Genomic DNA, 8,482 nt, shown 5'->3' with positions numbered 1-8,482 from the left:
TGCTCTAAAACAGCTCTTCTCTGTGGATGTGACAAAATGGCTCCAGCTCTGCTGCCTGTTCTTCCAGCAGCAGCTCTGGCAAACTAGGCTGACTGCTATGAAAGAGTGAATGGGGTATATGAAATAGTGTAGTCAGCAGGACTAGAAAGGTGATCATCCCTCTGCTCTGCTGAGGTCACACCTCAAGTGCTGTGTTCAGTTTTGGGCCCCTCACTACAGGAAAGACATCAAGGCCCTGAAGTGTGCCCAGAGAAGGGCAACGGAACTGGAGAGGGGTCTGGAGCACAAGTCTTATGGGGAGTGGCTGAGGGAATGGGGATTGTTCAGTCTGGAGAAGAGGAGGCTCAGGGGAAACTTTAATAGTCACTATAGCTCCCTGAATGGAGGTTGTGGCGAGGTGGATGTCAGCCTCCTCTCCCACTTAACTAGAGATAGGGAGAAAGGTAGTGGCCTTCAGTTGCACAGGAGAAGGTTCAGGTTGGATATTAGGGGAAAATTCTTCTCAGAAAGAATGGTGAGGCACTGGCACACACTGCCTAGGGAAGTGGTGCAGTTCCATCCATGGAGTTGTTCAGTAACTGCAAATATGGCACTGAGGGACATGGTTACTGGGCATGAGGTGAGGATGGATCAATGGTTGGACTTGATCTTAGAAGTATTTTCCAACCTTAATGACTCTATGATTTTTTAAGACAGTGATTATTTGTAAGGGAGAGGTAGTTTGCCTTGGATATCCCCTCTTAGGATGACACAATAATACTGGTCAGGAAGGACTTGAGAAAGTCACTACAGTAATATTCAACTTAAATCAAAGTCAGCTTTGAGATCATACCAGGCTGCCTAAGGCTTTATGCAGTATTGTTTTGAAGACTTCTAATGATGGAGAATGCACAGCCTCACCTGGCAGCTGTCCTTATGGTCAAAAAGTTTAACTTCTATGCAGCTCGCTCTTCCCATGTTTGAGTTAGTGGTAGATGTCTTATCATGGACTACTATGAAGAGGCAGGTGCTATCTATCTTCTTGGTATCGTCCCCACAGGTTTTGGCTCTCCCAAGGTTGCATCATTTATAGGCCAAACCAGCCCAGTCCCTCATCAGAGGAGAGCTCCGACCCTTGAGCATCTTGGCCACCGTTCAACTTACAGCCATTTGTCAGTCCTGTGTTGGGGTGGCCTAAAATTGGATGCAGCACCTCCTCTGTCCTACAATACTTGTCTTCCAGGAGCAGGAGCACCATAGCCAAAGCTGTCCACAGCACCTCACCAGCTCCTTGATTGCTTTTTTTTTTTGTTTGTCCATGTGGCTGACAGGCTTTGAGGCAGTCTGTCTTCATTTTGGCATGCCGTTTCACACATGGCAAACACGAAATGAACAGAAACACAGCAAGCACAGATGCATCTTGGGAAACATGGGCTGTGGAGGAATTACTTGGAAATGGAGATAGAGAGATGTAGTCAAAGACTTGTCTAGAAAGATGCAAGACATTAATTGACAGCACTGTCTGGAGTTATGGTGCCTCAGAACCAGTAGAGACAATGAATGTTGTGGAGAGATGACCTAAGAAAGGAAGTGTCCCATTCTTTCTCAAACTCTGTGGGGATTTCTGTCTGTTTAAGATCAAGATTGGCCTACTGTCTCCAGCTTTCCTTGCTTAGACACTGCTGGGACTGAGTTTAGCTCTTCTGGCTTCATGAAGCTAGAGGTTATGTCACCAGGAACACACATAGCTAACCTGATTGTGTAGTGTAAGGGAGCAGTGCCTAGCTGATGTTTGCTCTAAAACAGATAAAAAATTATTCATATTACAATGTGGGTACAATGGGGACAAGTTCAACTGAGAATATCAATTGTTTTGTTTTGGCAGCACCTGAAAGTCTGAACCATAGACCTGAACCACCTTGTGCTAGGCTCTAGAAGAATGTAGACATAACAATCTCCAAGTTACAAGCTTTCTTTAGTTCTCAGTTACTGATTGCCATCTTACCCATATACCCAGGAAGACTGTCTCTATACACTTGCCTCTTCTAGCATTACCATAAGAAATCATGTCAGCACCAAGGAATTCTCCCCTTCAAACAGAACTGCAAATAATTTAGCTAACCCTGAACAGCGATTCATCATAGCCAAAGAAATAAAGTACTCAGCATCTGCCATCTACCCTGGAGATTCCTTTCTTACCAGACAATATGTAAGGGTAGAGTTTATCTCACATTTTCTGACATTGAAGAATTACCTGTTTTGGAAAACAAAGTTACAAAGTTTCAGGGGCTTCAAGATCCGCTTCCCCTTCCTTGAGCTGTGCAGTGGGACTTCATCTTACATTCTTCTTCAAAAACATACATTTCATTTTGCTCAATAGGTTTTTACAGGTCCTGCTCACTTGTTTTCTTCTGATGTGTCAGATGAAAATAAAGGCCTTGTTTTTATGAAGGATGCTCCAAAAGTAATGGTTCCCATTTATTTCAATGAAAACTACAACAGGTACAAAGAGCACAATAACACTATTTGGTAGAGCAAATTCTCAGCTACAAAACACTAGTTTTCAATGTAGTCACCACCACTAGCTATGCATTTTTGCCAGCAATGAACAAAAGCCTACATGTCACACTTGTCAAAATCTTCATGGCCACCTGGGACATGGCTTGCCTTTCATGTTGCTTTTGACACCACTGACACCCACCACCACTGCCTCAGTGTGCTCACATCCACTGTCTGGTCCCCATAAATGTTCAGCAAGCATTGGTGAATGTCAATGGGTGCCATTTTTTCTGCATGGATGAATTCAATGACACACCTTTAATTCACCACACTTCCATGTCAGATATCATTTTGTCAGATTGCTCCTCTGCTGCCGGTTGTCACACAGCAACAGAATGGAAGGTTAAACCTTTACTGTCATACCACCAACACCCACCTCTGATTTTGTGAGCTAACATAATAAAATAGGAAACATTACTTTTGGACCATCCCTCCTAACTATGGGCAGACCTACTTCCTACTTGTTTTCTTCTTTAACATAAGGAAATACACGGTGCAATCATTTTACTAACTTGGCATGCTACAGCAATGTTTCAAAGCTTATTAGTCTGTCTACCCTCACTTTTCCATTTTATTCAGGGAAAAACATAATGAGATGCTGTTGAACTAATGTTTCTGGCCTTTTTGATTTATTGATCTCCAAATTATACGAAATGCAGAAAAGAAAGCTTTTTAACATATCTGTGGTGTTTCTGACCCAGCCTATCCAACTTAGGTAAATCGTAAATTCATAGACTATTCCCCATTGCCTTGTTGTCCTTCATGTGTCACACTGCAAAATGTTGCCAAGAGCTATTTGTGTTCTCCAGTGATGAAGGTATTCAAAACTCAAGTGGACACAGTTCTGGGCAACTTGCTCCAGTTGCTTCTCCTTGAGCAGGGGTATCAGGTGCTCTCAAGAAGTCTCTTCCAACATTAGTGATTCTGTGATTCAGCTTTGCCAACTCTTTAGTTAGTTGGAGGGGCTCTAAAATATAGATCTTATGAAATATTAAGTACGGAGGTACTTTATTAATGTTATAGCAACTGACTTTGTTGCTATATGAATCATAAATATGATTCATAGTCACAATGAATTGCTATCACATAAACATGATTCATAAACAAAATGAATTGGTGGAGGAAGAATGAGCTTTAAGAATATGCAGTGCTTTTTCAGCTACCTTTCTAGGTTGATGACCTTTGTCCAATGCACGGCTTCACGTGGCCTTTACCCCAGAGAGATTCCAGCTGTAGTGTATGATGAAAGTCGTAAGAGAAATGTGAAAAAACAGGGCATTGGCTGCTACAGCCATGCATCTCATGCCCCTGCAGCTGAGTAGCTGATATCTATTCTCACAAGCATTGTGATACAGATTTGCAAAGATGTGCAAGGAGCTCATCTATATCAGGGAGGCAGAATGAAAGTACCAAGGGGTTTGCTTGAAAATTTAACAGCTTGAAAATGGCATCTGGTGTTCAGCATATCAATGGTGAATGGAAAATAAGAGGGAAAATAGGAAATGCCTTTCAAATGGAAAAGCTTATACTGGCCCAATAGACAAGGGGACTCAAATAACTTGACTTTACAGCAAATACATTGAAACACATTTTTTCCTGCCAAATCACCTTCAAGTTCAGGTGGTGGGGCATTGAGAGGTAAATGACACGGGTGCTGGGGAAAAAGGGAAGGAAAGACAAGGAACTTCTGGCCTTTCCTTCTCTATGCACTCCATAAGCATTTAGTGCCACGTGACAAAGACAAGGCTATATGTTCTTCACTGTCTCTTCACTGTAATTCTTGTCCCTTAAGGCATACTTTAGCCAGATCAGAGCCTACAGCTTCTCAAGTAGGTGACACTAAATATGAAGGAGATGTTGATTCCCTTGAGGACAGAGAGGCTTTGCAGAGAGATCTTGGCAAACTGGGCAATCACCAGTCATATGAAATTCAATAAGAGCAACTGCACTTGGGACGGGACAACCCTGGATCTGTGTGTACAGAGGACAAAAGGCTGGAGAGCAGTCCCACGAAATGGGATCAGGGGGTACCAGTTGATGGCAAGTTGAATCTGAGCCAGCAGTTGCCCTGGCAGCCTAAAGGGCCAACCATACCCTGGTGTGCATCAGGCCCAGCACTACCAGCCAGGCAGGGGAAGGGGTCGTCCTGCTCTGCTCTGTGCTGTGCGGCCTCACCTCCTGCACTGGGTGCAGCTGTGGGTGCCACAATGTAAGAAGGACATAAAACTGTGAGAGAGCATCCGAAGGAGGGCTACAAAGATGGTTATGGGTATGGAGGACAAGGTGTCAGGGGAGAGGCTGAAGTCCCGTGGTTCATTCAGCCCAGAGCAGAGGAGCTGAGGGGAGGCCTGATGGCGGCTGCAGCTCCTCACAGGGAGCGGAGGGGCAGCGCTGAGCTCTGCTCTGTGTGACAGCAACAGGGCCCGAGGGAACAGCATGGAGCTGTCAGGGGAGGGCAGATGGGGGTTGGGGACAGGGTCTGCACCACAGGGCAGTACTGCTTTCCAGTACAGACCACAGTCCACCAGTGCTACTACAATGAGAACAATTGCTGACTCATCGCTCTCCATCACTTCTTGTAGCAAGTGGTTGTCCTATCCCCAGTGCATCACTATTCTACTCTGTGTGTGTTGACCTGAACACACTCACAAGACTTGGGAAAGCCTCAAAGCAGCACAGGTGAGTTTTACAACTGACACAGGCAACAAGCTTCGCAAGAGATACAGCATGACATTTTCATCTGTATGAAACATAATAGTCAGAACCATGGCAGATGTCATCCCAAATGTTTTGAAATGCCTAGAAATTTTACTCTGGTAAACTACTGGATTTGACACGTATGCACAAGGTACATAAGAAGCAACAGAAAGATGTGTTCTCTCTTCTGTGGCCACGGACCTACTGTTGTGATTCCCCATTGCTTTCCATGGTCACGTTATCTTATTTCTAAAGGCACCAATCTTCTTTCCTTTGTCCATCTAAAACGCACTCATTAATGTATATTTTTCTTAAGTTATTCATTCACTGCTGACTGCAATTTCATTGTCCCTAACCTGCATTTCTTCATTTTTTTTCCCCTCTATTTTTTAACTCTTTACACACTGCCAAATCCTACAGGAGCTCTCTAGAGCAGCTGTCTTTGTTTATTTACTTTTATACTGCCTAAAATTAAATTCTTTCTTGGAATCTCTCACCATAATATGAGACAAAAAAGCAATAATAATATTCACACTTTTTTTTTTTTTTTTTTTAGCACTGCCAACAGCTTTGTGGCAAAAAGGCTCTTCTTAATAACATGCACGTTTTTTGTAGAGTGGCTGTAATGAAATACGTCCTTGTCTTTTTGCTGGGACCACTCAGCAGCAGATGCCAGACAGGTTAATTATTATCATTTATTTGTGCAGGAAAGGTCATAAAAGTCATCTACAGCAGAGAGCACACACTTCTTGTCACAGAAAAACAGATGCTGCATGGATAGAGGCTGGAGAAGCCACCTGCTCACTTTGCTGTGATGCTTCAGCCTTCAGGCTAGAAAAGCCACTTCCAGAAGATGGGAGAAAATTTAGTCACCTTGGTCTGTTCTGCCCTTCCCCCTGAGCAGCCAAGAAGGGTGGCTCCTGTTGGACAGTCGCTGAATTTTGTGATACAATCTTTTTTTTTTTTTTTTCATCAGGGACAGGAGAGCCCATCAAGTCCATGTAAGCCGGAGTCGAACAAACCTCAGGAAGAGAGGGTGGCATCAGATGCCAAGATATAAACTCTGAGCTTAGTCCTAGACCTACTAAGCTTTCTTGGCTTTTAATAAATCTTTAACCCAAAGCCAGTGGTTCATTTCCACTTTGTAAATGTTAATTTTCAGGTCAAAGGGAACATAGAAGTGCATGATTTAATTGCACACTGTTTTATTTCATGCTCCATCTCCTAGTCAAAAGAAATGACTGCTTTGGGTTCACACACAGCACTGACTTCTGTTCAGTTATATAGCCAAGAAAGAAGCTGGATTTTTATTTATGTGCTTGTGCTGCATTTGATATCTTGAGAGAAGGCTGTGCTGAGGAGGAATTTGCCTGCACACTTTCATTAGGTATGGAGCCAGAGTTTCTTAACATTGACAAGCCCAAGGGGCACAACAAAATCTATCTCAATGAAATAATTTCAAAGCAGGAAAAAGAAAATATGCCTGTACTTCATGTTATTTGCAGTAAAGATTGGCTAAGAAACTGAACTGACAAAGATAGAATTTGTGGTCTCTTTGAAGAGCACACATAGCTTCAATAATCTAAACCAGCTTCCTTCTAAGTATTCTGGGGGACTTTTCCTCAGAGCTGTATTAAAGAACATCTTTCAGAAAACTAATTCTACTCTGAAAAAAATCAATGACAAATGTGCTTTCTTCTACTGTTTCCAGGTGTCATCACTCTCACTGTTAGGAAACTACATCTACTTTCAAGATCTGTTCAGAGTCTTGTTCTGGGAATCGCAGTTTAGTTCCCACACCACATTCCTATCACTACATTGAAAATACATGCATTTGAATGGTGGAGTATTTGGTGGATACAGAATTGGTTGGATGGCCAGAGCCAGAGGATTATGGTCAATGGCTCTATGGTCCAGGTGGAGGCCAGTGATAAGTGGTGTCCTCCAGGGGTCAGCCTGGAGATAACGCTCTTCAACATCTTTATGAATCACATAGGCAGAGGGATTGAGTACAGCTTCAACAAATTTTCAGATGACACCAAGATGAGTAGCACAGCTGACACAATAGAAGGGAAGAATGCTGTCCAGAGAGACCTGGACAAGCTTGAACAGTGCATCCAACTGAATTTAAATGAGGTGCAACAAGGTCAAGTGCAAGGTATTGCACTTGGGTCAGGGCAGTCCCAGATATGTGTAAAAACTGAAAATAACTCCTTGACAGCAATCCTGATGAAAAGGGCTTGGGGATTCTAGTGAATGAAAAACTTGATACAAGCCAAGTGTATATTTGCAGCTCAAAAGGCCAACAGTATCTGAGACTGCATCAAAAGAGGGGTGGCCAGCAGGATGAGGGAGGTGACTTTTTCTGCTCTGCCTTTGTGACACCTCATCTGCAGCACTGCATCTGGGCCTGAGGCCACCAATACAAGAAAGACACAGAGCTGTTGGAGTGGATCCAGAGGAGCGCCACTAAGATGACCAGAGGGCTGGAGCACCTCTCCTATGAAGAAAGGTTGAGGAATTTGGATTTGTTCAGTGTAGAGAAGAGAAAGCTCCAGGGAGACCTCAGTGTGGCCTTCCAGTAATTGAAGGGAGCTTGTAAACAGGATGGAGACTGACATGGTCTGATAGTAATAGGATGAGGGCAAATGATTTTCAGCTGGAAGAAGGGAGATTTGTATTAGATACTAGGAGAAAATGTTTTACTCAGTGTGAGGCACTGGAACAAGTTGCCCAAAAAAGCTATGGATGCCTCATCCCTGGAGGCATTCAAGGTCATGTCGGTTGGGCTCCTGGGCAACCTGATCTGGTGTGTGACAACCCTGCCCATGGCAGTGGGATTGGAACAAGATGATCCTTAAGGTACCTTCCAATCCAAGCCATTCTATGATTCTTCAGTATTATGATTACAGCTCTGCCTGCACAACTGCAAAGCCTCTGTGCTGCTGTTAGTGATGTTGATGTTAGTGATGAAGACTTAGCTCCTTCACTGACCATTCTGATACACTATGAAGAAAGCAAAGGCCATTCTTCATTTTCCCTGTTTGCTGATCACATATTACAATAAACTACAGTAGTGCAAATGGGTAATGCTAAGAGAAATGCTTCTGTTTGTAAGCCAGTGTTTCGGCTATGTAGTGGTTTCTCACGAGGTAGCAGATCTTTGTAGTTGATAGGACATTTGAAGAGGATTGGGACTTATTTTTGTCCTCCTTTCCCTCTTCCACTTAACATCTACCTGATGTTT

General features: G+C 43.4%; 1 long non-coding RNA gene across 2 annotated transcripts; it reads left to right on the top strand.

The window, feature by feature from the left end:
• Positions 1–3,665: 3,665 nt before the first annotated feature.
• On the top strand, positions 3,666–7,093 carry LOC116242395 (uncharacterized). 2 transcript variants are annotated; one of them, XR_016471028.1, is made up of 4 exons: positions 3,666–4,747; positions 5,121–5,217; positions 5,943–6,112; positions 6,212–7,093. It is a non-coding gene; the product is annotated as an uncharacterized LOC116242395 (long non-coding RNA). The 2 variants fall into 2 exon arrangements; XR_016471039.1 differs by having other exon boundaries at positions 3,666–4,807.
• The last annotated feature ends 1,389 nt before the right edge of the window (positions 7,094–8,482 follow it).

Source organism: Phasianus colchicus, chromosome 1 (genome assembly GCF_987193195.1).
Source record: "Phasianus colchicus chromosome 1, bPhaCol1.hap1.1, whole genome shotgun sequence".
NCBI classification, from domain to species: domain Eukaryota; kingdom Metazoa; phylum Chordata; class Aves; order Galliformes; family Phasianidae; genus Phasianus; species Phasianus colchicus.
The sequence above is the reverse complement of the archived record's forward strand: the minus strand, read 5'-3'. Positions and strand labels throughout refer to the sequence as shown.